The sequence below is a fragment of the Pelobates fuscus genome, chromosome 3, assembly GCF_036172605.1.
Source record: "Pelobates fuscus isolate aPelFus1 chromosome 3, aPelFus1.pri, whole genome shotgun sequence".
Classification (NCBI taxonomy): domain Eukaryota; kingdom Metazoa; phylum Chordata; class Amphibia; order Anura; family Pelobatidae; genus Pelobates; species Pelobates fuscus.
Genome location: NC_086319.1, coordinates 355,015,640 through 355,025,937, shown reverse-complemented (window position 1 = coordinate 355,025,937; position 10,298 = coordinate 355,015,640). Strand labels below are relative to the sequence as shown.

The 10,298-nt window shown below is 42.5% G+C and overlaps 2 non-coding genes across 2 annotated transcripts; one reads left to right on the top strand and one right to left on the bottom strand.

The window, feature by feature from the left end:
- Positions 1 to 182: 182 nt before the first annotated feature.
- Positions 183 to 255, top strand: TRNAV-AAC (transfer RNA valine (anticodon AAC)). The gene has a single exon. It is a non-coding gene; the product is annotated as a tRNA-Val (tRNA).
- Positions 256 to 416: 161 nt separating this feature from the next.
- TRNAI-UAU (transfer RNA isoleucine (anticodon UAU)) lies at positions 417 to 509 on the bottom strand. The gene is given in 2 exon segments: positions 417 to 452; positions 472 to 509. It is a non-coding gene; the product is annotated as a tRNA-Ile (tRNA).
- Positions 510 to 10,298: the final 9,789 nt, after the last annotated feature.

Genomic DNA, 10,298 nt, shown 5'->3' with positions numbered 1-10,298 from the left:
ACATTAAAAACAACAGGGATAAGTGAAACAGCCTGATCACAGTCGCCATCTTTGTGGAGTCCGAGTTTAAACACTTATGTAATAAAACCTAGTATAGTATAATGACACTATGCTTGTAGCCAAACCATGACCTGGTCATATTTCCTACCAATACCTCATCCTCAGCCCTTCCCTCCATGGCAGTTTCTGTAGTGTAGTGGTTATCACGTTCGCCTAACACGCGAAAGGTCCCCGGTTCGAAACCGGGCAGAAACAAAAATTTTGTCCAGTGTTTGTAAGAGGCAATTTTTTTTTTCTTTTCAGAGATAATATATATATAACTATTTTGACAAACCAGGAACAGAATAGGTGGTAGGTAATTAACGTGCTTTAATTTTTTTTTTTTTTTGTGGTCCATGTCAGACAGAAAAAAAACGTGCTCCAGGTGAGGCTCGAACTCACAACCTCGGCATTGCTCATCAAATACTGTCATATAAGTACCGCGCGCTAACCGATTGCGCCACTGGAGCAGCTGTATAGTAAATGAACAATTACATGAGATGTACCCCATTTATCTCTGGTTAGAATGGTACATATTGTAAGTGTTGTGGTTCCATGATTTACAATACATGAGAACACCCCCTCCATGGAGCATTGAGACCTGTTAATAAAAGCCTTGAGACAAGGTTAGTCACTTATGACATGTTGCTAGTTAGTTCAGGACACTTTTCCATTTGTGAGATTATACTGAGCTTTTTTTTGTGTGCTAGATGTTGGTTCTGCTCTGACAAACCTATTAATTCACTCCCAAATGTGAGAATTATTTACTGAAAATTAGATTTTTCTTTGTGTAAAATTGCGATAAACTCACAGCGATTTAAAAGAAATATTGTGCCACACACTGCCTCTTAAATCTAAAGAATATCAGTACAAAACCAAGTGGGATTCATTATAATAGTGAGCAAAGAGCATCAATGAGCAATGCTTTAGTGGTACAGTGATGACTAGTGATGTCCCGAACAGTTCGCTGGCGAATAGTTCCTGGCGAACATAGCGTAAACACAGGTTACTGGCTATGGGGGATAATTTATAATAAACACAGGTTACTGGCTATGGGGAGGATAATGTATAATAAACACAGGTTATTATACATTATCCTCCCCATAGCCAGTAACCTGTGTTTATTATACATTATCCCCCCATAGCCCCACCCCATAGGTGAAAAGGTATTAAAGAAAAACACACTTATTGCATCAAATTTACAAAGCCAAACTTTTAAAAGCTGTCCTCATTTCTTTCTCGGGATGAGGAATATATCGGTTGTAGACTGAGGATTTCCATCTGCCCAATCTTTTAACAATATGCACTGGAGTGTCAGTGTTGAAGGAGACCAAAGCTGCCTCTATTCTAAATGAAAGACCCGACACATGGATACAACCCAATCTTAGGAGTAGTGTTCTGATGTAGAAGATGAATTTAGCCGTAGTCAGAGGGATTCAGTGAGATTAGTGGTGAAATGTGTGTGGCATGACTGAGTGTGGGTAAGTAAGAGTCAAGTATTTTAACTGGGCACTAGTTCTAGGTGGGATAAAGTTGTATAGCGGATGAGTAGTTTGGTTCGTTTTAGAGGTTTGTAGAGAAAGTATATAGTGATCATGATTTTTAGCGATATCCAATATTTTTAAGGTGGTCTCAAACAAACATAAAATGCTATATAAAATTTGTGGGAATATCGAATAGTCGTGTACAGTAAATCAGAGAGGGCTCAGAATATCGAACCATCGATCGGTAACCTGGATGAAGTAGGGGGTCTATCTGTTTTATTAAATACGCGGTAATATGCTTTTAATGGGATAGGACGTTAGGAAAGGTGTGTGATTGGGATAAGTGGTTGTGGCTGTATTTACCTTATCCTGGGACAGACCTGGCTCCTAAGCTTGAGCCGCGCATGGCTGGATCACTCCTGCCTCCACACGAGCCGCATGCGGCTTGATCTCCTCTTCTGACTTAGCCGCGGTCACGTGGACCGCCTGGCACTAGGAGCACGGCTCGAGTCACGAGCTCGCTCTTAAAGGGGCAGTGGGAGCCAAAAGTTGATTCAGACTCCCATTGGCCCACGTCATTCCAGCACCCCCACACACGAACGTTTTGGGGGCACAATAGCTTGCATTAAAAAAAACAAAAAACCTTTTTGACTGTAATATAATAGCAGTCAGTTTCCTTCACACGTGTGCGTTTCAGGGCCTGCCAAGGCACAGTGTCACACCAGTGCAACTCATATCTGGTGTAACAGTAGTGTACATTAAAAAAAAAAAAACTAGAAATTTTACTGTGAAATAATAGCAGTCAGTTTCCTTCACACGTGTGCGTTTCAGGGCCTGCCAGGGCACAGTGTCACACCAGTGCAACTCATATCTGGTGTAACAGTAGTGTACATAAAAAAAAAAAAAAAGAACTAGAAATTTGACTGTGAAATAATAGCAGTCAGTTTCCTTCACACGTGTGCGTTTCAGGGCCTGCCAGGGCACAGTGTCACACCAGTGCAACTCATATCTGGTGTAACAGTAGTGTACATTAAAAAAAAATATATATATAAATTTTACTGTGAAATAATGGCAGTCAGTTTCCTTCACACGTGTGCGTTTCAGGGCCTGCCAGGGCACAGTGTCACACCAGTGCAACTCATATCTGGTGTAACAGTAGTGTACATTAAAAAAAAAAGAACAAGAAATTTCACTGTGAAATAATAGCAGTCAGTTTCCTTCACACGTGTGCGTTTCAGGGCCTGCCAGGGCACAGTGTCACACCAGTGCAACTCATATCTGGTGTAACAGTAGTGTACATTTAAAAAAAAAAAAAAAATAGAAATTTTACTGTGAAATAATAGCAGTCAGTTTCCTTCACACGTGTGCGTTTCAGGGCCTGCCAGGGCACAGTGTCACACCAGTGCAACTCATATCTGGTGTAACAGTAGTGTACATTAAAAAAAAAGAACTAGAAATTTGACTGTGAAATAATAGCAGTCAGTTTCCTTCACACGTGTGCGTTTCAGGGCCTGCCAGGGCACAGTGTCACACCAGTGCAACTCATATCTGGTGTAACAGTAGTGTACATTTAAAAAAAAAATACAGGGGGCTTGTTGTCACCTTTCGGGGACCCTTGGTGTTGTATGTGGCTGGGTGGAGGAAGAGACCTTCAATGACATCAGTGAGGACAAGGAACGGGACATGGCTAGCTTGGTATCCAACCTTGTGCAAATGGGGAGTTTGCGGTTGTGCAAATGGACTGTTTGCGGTTGTTTGCGGTGCGTTAAACGGGGAGTTTGGTCTGTCACTGTGAAGCGGGCATAACCCTTACACTACCTGATCGATACAACATCATACCTGATGTTTTAAAGCACGTTTTTCCAAACAATTTCTCACCGGGTTCGCCCGTTCGCGAACATTTGTGGAAGTTCGCGTTCGCCATTCGCGAACGGAAAATTTTATGTTCGCGACATCACTAGTGATGACATATTTAACACATATTGCAAGGCATTGTTTCTGTACACGAGGCAAGATAAGTATGCTTCTAGGGTATATGTTAAGGTAGTCGAGGTAACAAAATAACAGAATTGCCCTCCTTATATCACAGAGACTGCAGATTCTATAACAGTGAGTGACTATGGGGAACACTACGGGGTATCTCCCACAGTAGAGTTCTTCTAGGAGACATGCATAGGTTGCTTATACCTCCATACTAGTAAACAAACTAACCCTAATCTTGAGACATTAATTTATCAATAAACAGTATATATTTAATTTTTTTTCCAGTGTGTATTTTTAGAAGTGCTCCTTTATAATCCCCTTTGTAATGCAATAAATGCTAATTGAGATGGACGATTGATACTTTAAAATAAAAACAATTTGTTTATTTTTTTCTCCTGGAGGGGTATGTCAAATTGTATATACTTTCTTTGGGATTTTTGTTCTAATTTGTGTCATTTTACACAGCGTGGGAAAATTCCAAAGAACTTTCCCACGCTGTGTAAAATGACACAGAGCACTCTGATTGGTAGATTTTAAGCCAACCAATCAGAGTGCTGTGACAGGTAAATGTAGAGACTTACCTGTCAGTCTCTTAATTTACCTGTCAGAGCATTCTGATTGTAATTTGACTCATAACTCTCTGATTGGTGGATTAAGTAACCAGGGGTGGGGACCAGGGGGAGGGGTGGGGGACCCCCCTTATTTTACTGAAGGGCCCCCACCCACCATTCAGGGGTGGGGACCGGGGGCAATAGGTCCCCCCTTCAGGTTAGAAGCCCCCACTCGCGCAGAACGGGTGGGGGCTCGGGAGGGGGGGACCTTTTTTTTTTTTTTAAAGTGAGCAGCCATAGGCTGCTCTCTGTTTAACCCCTTAAGGACCAAACTTCTGGAATAAAAGGGAATCACGACATGTCACACACGTCATGTGTCCTTAAGGGGTTAATAGAAATGTCCCTACTCGCAGTATAGCGAGTATAGGCATAATTTACTAATACTAAGTAATCTTTACTTAGTATTAGTAAATTTGGCTGAAAGACCAATTAAGGTCTTTCAACCTTTTAGTTGATATCTCCCTAATACCGTGGGTTATCTACTTATTCATTCCTGTCATTACACTGACTGGCTAAGTAACTTACATCTTATATGAATGTATGTTACTTGATTGTTGTAAGTGTTGCAAATGCTTACAGCTGAATCCTTGCTATGTTTGTATACTTTTTATTTAAAATTGTATACAGTGTAACATCCTTCATTCTTCCAATGCGTAAGTATATTAGTTCTTAGGCAATACTGTGCTTCGGCACTCGACACTTCAACACTTCGGCAACTTCGGAACTTCGACACTTCGGAAATTCGGTAATTTCGGAATTTCGGGACTTCAACCATTCAGCAATTCGACAATTCATCTATTCGGACATTCGGAAGTACCCGAACGTCCGAATTGCCTGAAATTCGTCCGAATTCACATTCGGACCGAAACGAATTGCACATGTCTACCAACCACATCAATTACACAAACATACATTCTGCATTCACTATGCAAACACACACTCTGCATCGTTTGAGTGTTTGCTCACCTCTAAAGAAGAAGGGAATTTTGTTGCTCCACAATCTTTTTTTTCAACTCTGCATCATATGCGGATTCCCCTGAGCTAACATCAGTAGTATTGAAGGATGGTTTGCCTATCCTGGGTCTAAATTTAGGGGTTGGTTAGAGATTGAGAAACACTAAGCCAGTGATTTATTCATTTATTGCTACAATTTATTTGGTATAAGTGACCTTGAAAAATGTTGACTGTGTGTAGTTGGATAATTTACTAACATAGTAACATAACATAGTAACGTAGTAACACTTTACTAAGACCTGAGAGTGCACCCTTTTCTACAGGATATATGTCTGTGTTTGTGTGTATTTATATAAACAAATAAATTAGAATGGCGCCAGTAATTATAAAGATAAGTGATACCACTATAAGCAAACCATAAACATCAATATATATGCAGCAACCTACAAGGAACTCTGATATAGTAAATCCCCAAAGTAAAAAAAAAAAATTGTAGGTGTGCAAACAATTTTTAAAAAGTGTCAGTGCACAAAAAGTGACCGAGTATATGGATCTCCCAGAGGTCTGTTTTTAGGTTTATATATTTTAGATAATTGAGACCTACTTCACAAAGAGAGTGGAAGTATACAATTCTGTTTTGCCACATAAGATTTTGTGTTCTTTCGCAGTATGGTTTTTATAATAACTTTTTTTTCACAAATAGGTTTCAATGTGTATATCTCTGGGAGATCCATATACTCGGTCACTTTTCCTGCACTGACACTTTTTTAAAATTGTTTGCGCACCTAAACATTTTTTTGTGTATGTATATGTGTATATATATATATATTCATGCAACTTCTGTGTTTAATTCTTTTTGTAACCCTCCCTCCATTCTGTGGCTAGAAAGGAATTCACCAGAATTTACCAACTACTTATTGCCAACTTTGTGTGTCTCTTCCTCTTTTTTCTCCAACCCTTGTGTCTCTCACATCCTCCCAGAACATTTGTGGGTCTCCTCCCCCCAGCTCCTCTGTGTGTCTCTTCCCCAGCCCCTTTTTGTGTTTTTTTTCTCCCCCAGACCCTTTTTGTGCCTCCCCACAGTCACTTTATAGGTGTGTCTTTCTCCCCCATGCCATCCCATGATTGGCAGGAAATCCCAGTAACGCTCATAGGTTTGGATAATTCTCTCATTTAGCTATTTTAGAATTTTGGATTTTATTATTTCTTGAGTCAGGATTCAATCACGGTTCTTCGCTAAAGTGAGACACCAAAGTAAATTTCAAATTTAAGTCCAGAGCATGGCAGACTTTTTTCAAGTTCAGCTATTTTGAACTTAAATTTTAAATACACTTTGATTTCCGTTAGAATTCTCACGTTAATAGATAACCATGGTATGGTATGTATACAATCTAGCTTTCTCATCTCTCACGTTAATAGATAACCATGGTATGGTATGTATACAATCTAGCTTTCTCATCTCTTCAGTTGGGTGCAGTAGCTGATGGCTATTATTTTACTGTGGTGCTGTTGTTGACTGCTGCACCCAGACTGAAGAGATCTGACTCTGACTCCAGCTGGCCTTACCTTGTAATCATTTTCTACCTATTTAGCAGTGGCATAACTAATGTAGAAAGAGGCCTGGTGCAAGGATTTTTTTTTTTAACCCCCATCTCTAACGCAAGGTTGGCCAAAAATCCGATCCTCAACTCCCACAATGCTTTGCCAGCTGGCGATCTACCATTTGCCCATCCTTGCAAGGTTATATCGGTGAGCAGTTTCTGTGTGAGGTCTGGTGCGGCTTCGAGGGCTCTGCAATCAGCAGCACAGTCAGTGCAGAGAAACTAGCAGCCCTCTCTGCTTTCTCCAAAGAGGCCACGAACTGTATTGGGCCTTGGTGTGGTCGCACCAGCTGCACTCAGGGCCGGCGCTACCATTAAGGCGAATAAGGCATGCGCCTGGGGCGCCGGCCTCTAGGGGGCGGAAACCGAGAGGTTTCCCGGTGGGCTGCCCTGCTGTAGCTGTCTGGGAATGCTGTGCTGGGTGAGCGGCTCCTTAGCCACCCCCCAGCGCAGCCACTCACCTGCTGGGCTCCCTCTGCAGCCGATTACCTTTTCGGGCAGTGGGATTTGCTGTAACCCCATCCCCCGAGCAGAGCACTGTGCTTCCTGGAGGCAGGGGGAGCCTGTGAATACCGGAAGCACGGTGAAGTGAGCAGGAAGCAGGCTGTGCTCACAGTGCACGGCTCTCCTGCTCCCCCAGGAGAAAGAGCAACATCCTGGATCCTGCAGCCTGGACCTCTTCTCTTCACAGTACCCAGGTATGGCATGGTTAAGGTGGATTTCTTATTGTGTGCATGTTTGTAAATGGGGGAGTGTGTAAATTGGTTTGTTTGTCTGTGTAAATAAAGTGTGACTTTATGTAAAGTTTGTGTTTGAGTGACAGTATGTGTGTTAATGAGTGTGTAAGTGACATTGTGTGTTAGTGTGTGCAAGTGACTGTGTGTGTGTTAGGGAGAGTGTGCAAGTGACTGTGTGTGCTAAGGAGAGTGTGCAAGTTACTCTGTGTGTGTGTGCGCGTGTTAAGGAGAGTGTGCAAGTGACTGTGTGTGTGCGCGTGTTAAGGAGAGTGTGCAAGTGACTGTGTGTGTGTTAAGGAGAGTGTGCAAGTGACTGTGTGTGTGTTAAGGAGAGTGTGCAAGTGACTGTGTGTGTGTGCTAAGGAGAGTGTGCAAGTTACTGTGTGTGTGTGTGTGTTAAGGAGAGTGTGCAAGTGACTGTGTGTGTGCGCGTGTTAAGGAGAGTGTGCAAGTGACTGTGTTTGTGTGTGTGTTAAGGAGAGTGTGCAAGTGACTGTGTGTGTGTTAAGGAGAGTGTGCAAGTGACTGTGTGTGTGTGCTAAGGAGAGTGTGCAAGTTACTGTGTGTGTGTGTGTGTGTGTTAAAGAGAGAGTGCAATTGACTGTGTGTGTGTTAAGGAGAGTGTGCAAGTGACTGTGTGTGTGTTAAGGAGAGTGTGCAAGTGACTGTGTGTGTGTGTTAAGGAGAGTGTGCAAGTGACTGTGTATTAAGGAAAGTGTGCAAGTGACTGTGTGTGTGTGTTAAGGAGAGTGTGCAAGTGACTGTGTGTTAAGGAAAGTGTGCAAGTGACTGTGTGTGTGTTAGTTAGAATGTGCAAGTGACACTGTTAGTGAGTATGTGTTAGGGAGAGTGTGCAAGTGATTCTGTGTGTGTGTTAAGGAGAGTGTGCAAGTGACACTGTTAGTGAGTATGTGTTAGGGAGAGTGTGCAAGTGACACTGAGTGGTGTTAGAGTGTGTAACTGACAATGTGTATGCCAGTGAGAGTGTGTATAAGTGAGAGTATGTAGGTGACACTGTGTGTGTTAGTGAGGGTGTGCAAGTGGCACTATGAAGGTAAGTGAGAATGTGTATGTGTTAGAGTGTGTAAGTTAGTTAGAATGTGTAAGTGTGTATGCCAGTGAGAGAGTGTGTATTAGTGAGATTGTGTAAGTGACACTGCAAAGGTAATTATTGCAATTTTTAAGAAACTTCAATAATTACCGTTCAGGGTTAACTCCTCTAGTGGCTATGCACGGGGACGTCCAGTCACGGAAATACCACTGCAAGCGTGGCCAGTGAGGAGCGAAGGCGGAACCAAGCCAGCACAAAAGACTGCTGGACCCAGGTAAGTGACAGAAGGTGTTTTAACCCCTGCTGCACCACGAGGGGAGATGCGCTTGATGGAGGGGAAGCTATAGTGCCAGGATAACAAGTTTATTTTCCTGGCACTATAGTTTCCCTTTAATATCTACTCAATGTGCCTCTTTCCCTAAATCTCTCTTTAGTGTAATTCAGAGTTTAGTGAATAAGCCTTTGAGGGAATGTAGCTGCGTTCATAAGGGGGGCGTCAAAATGTATTCTTGCCTAGGGCGGCAAGAATCCTTGCACTGGCCCTGGCTGCACTGCATGTAATTCTGCCTCTGCTTTTTATTCTAGGTCTTTCCCATTTTCTGTTGCCAGTTCTTTGTACTTGTTTCAGTTTTTTGGTCCCTGTATACTGCTCCTGGAGGCCCTGTTTCCACAATTCAGAAGACTTGAGTCCCGGAGGCCTGGCTTCCACTATACAGTCGGGCTGGGTCCCTAAAGCCCTGCACCCTGTATCTAGAAGGCCTGATTCCCAAAGACATTACTCTCTGTGTCCAGAAGGCCTGAATCAAAGAGGTCCTGCTCCCTGAATCCAGAAGTCCTGAGTCCCAGATTTCATGCTCTCTGTATCCAGAAGATCTGAGTCCCAGAGGCCTTGCTCCCAGTATCCTGACAGCCTGAGTCCCAGAGGCCTTGCTCCCAGTATCCTGACAGCCTGAGTCCAAGAGGCCTTGCTCCCAGTATCCTGACAGCCTGAGTCCCAGAGGCCTTGCCCCCAGTATCCTGACAGCCTGAGTCCCAGAGGCCTTGCTCCCAGTATCCTGACAGCCTGAGTCCCAGAGGCCTACTCATTTTCTTGTATTGCGTTTTCCTGTTTTCTTGCTTTGCATTTGTGTTATTAATTTGTGTTCCTGTAACTAATATACAAATTTTCTTCTTTTGTTGTTATATATTGTGGTTTCTTTGCATTTTAGGTTCCTACTTATGGTTGTTGCTGTTGTCAGCAAACTTTTCCAACCCTGATATCTTGAAACTTATTCCAAAAGTCATTCTATTGCTGGAGTAATATGAAACTTATATTTAAAAAACCTTGGAGATGAACCAAAGCATTAATTTAATGTGCTCTAAAACCTAGAAAATGCATCAACAGATCGCGCCCAGTTACTCTTCTGTTAGGAATCTTTTTTCCAAGCCAAAAAAAAGACAAACTTGCAATGCATTTTTCCTTTGTTTGTATAACTCTACTGGCCTTCCAGTGCTTAAAGGACCACTATAGGCACCCAGACCACTTCAGCTTAATGAAGTGGTCTGGGTGCCAGGTCCTGCTAGGTTTAACCCTTTTTTCTGTAAACATAGCAGTTTCAGAGAAAACTGTCCCAAGTCTCTTGAAGTATGGTGAAACTACACTACCATGAAAGACATTTCAACAAAGGGGAAGCAGAAGCAGGAGTAATTTTTGTTTGAGGAAACAAGATTTTTAAAGAAAATAAAAAAGTACAAGTAAGTGGGCAGTTGACGACTGTATTAAGGTTCCTCGTTCCTGACTTTGGTTACAGCCTAAAATTGCTACTGCGTCTATTCCTTCTTCATGTCACCAGTTGCCT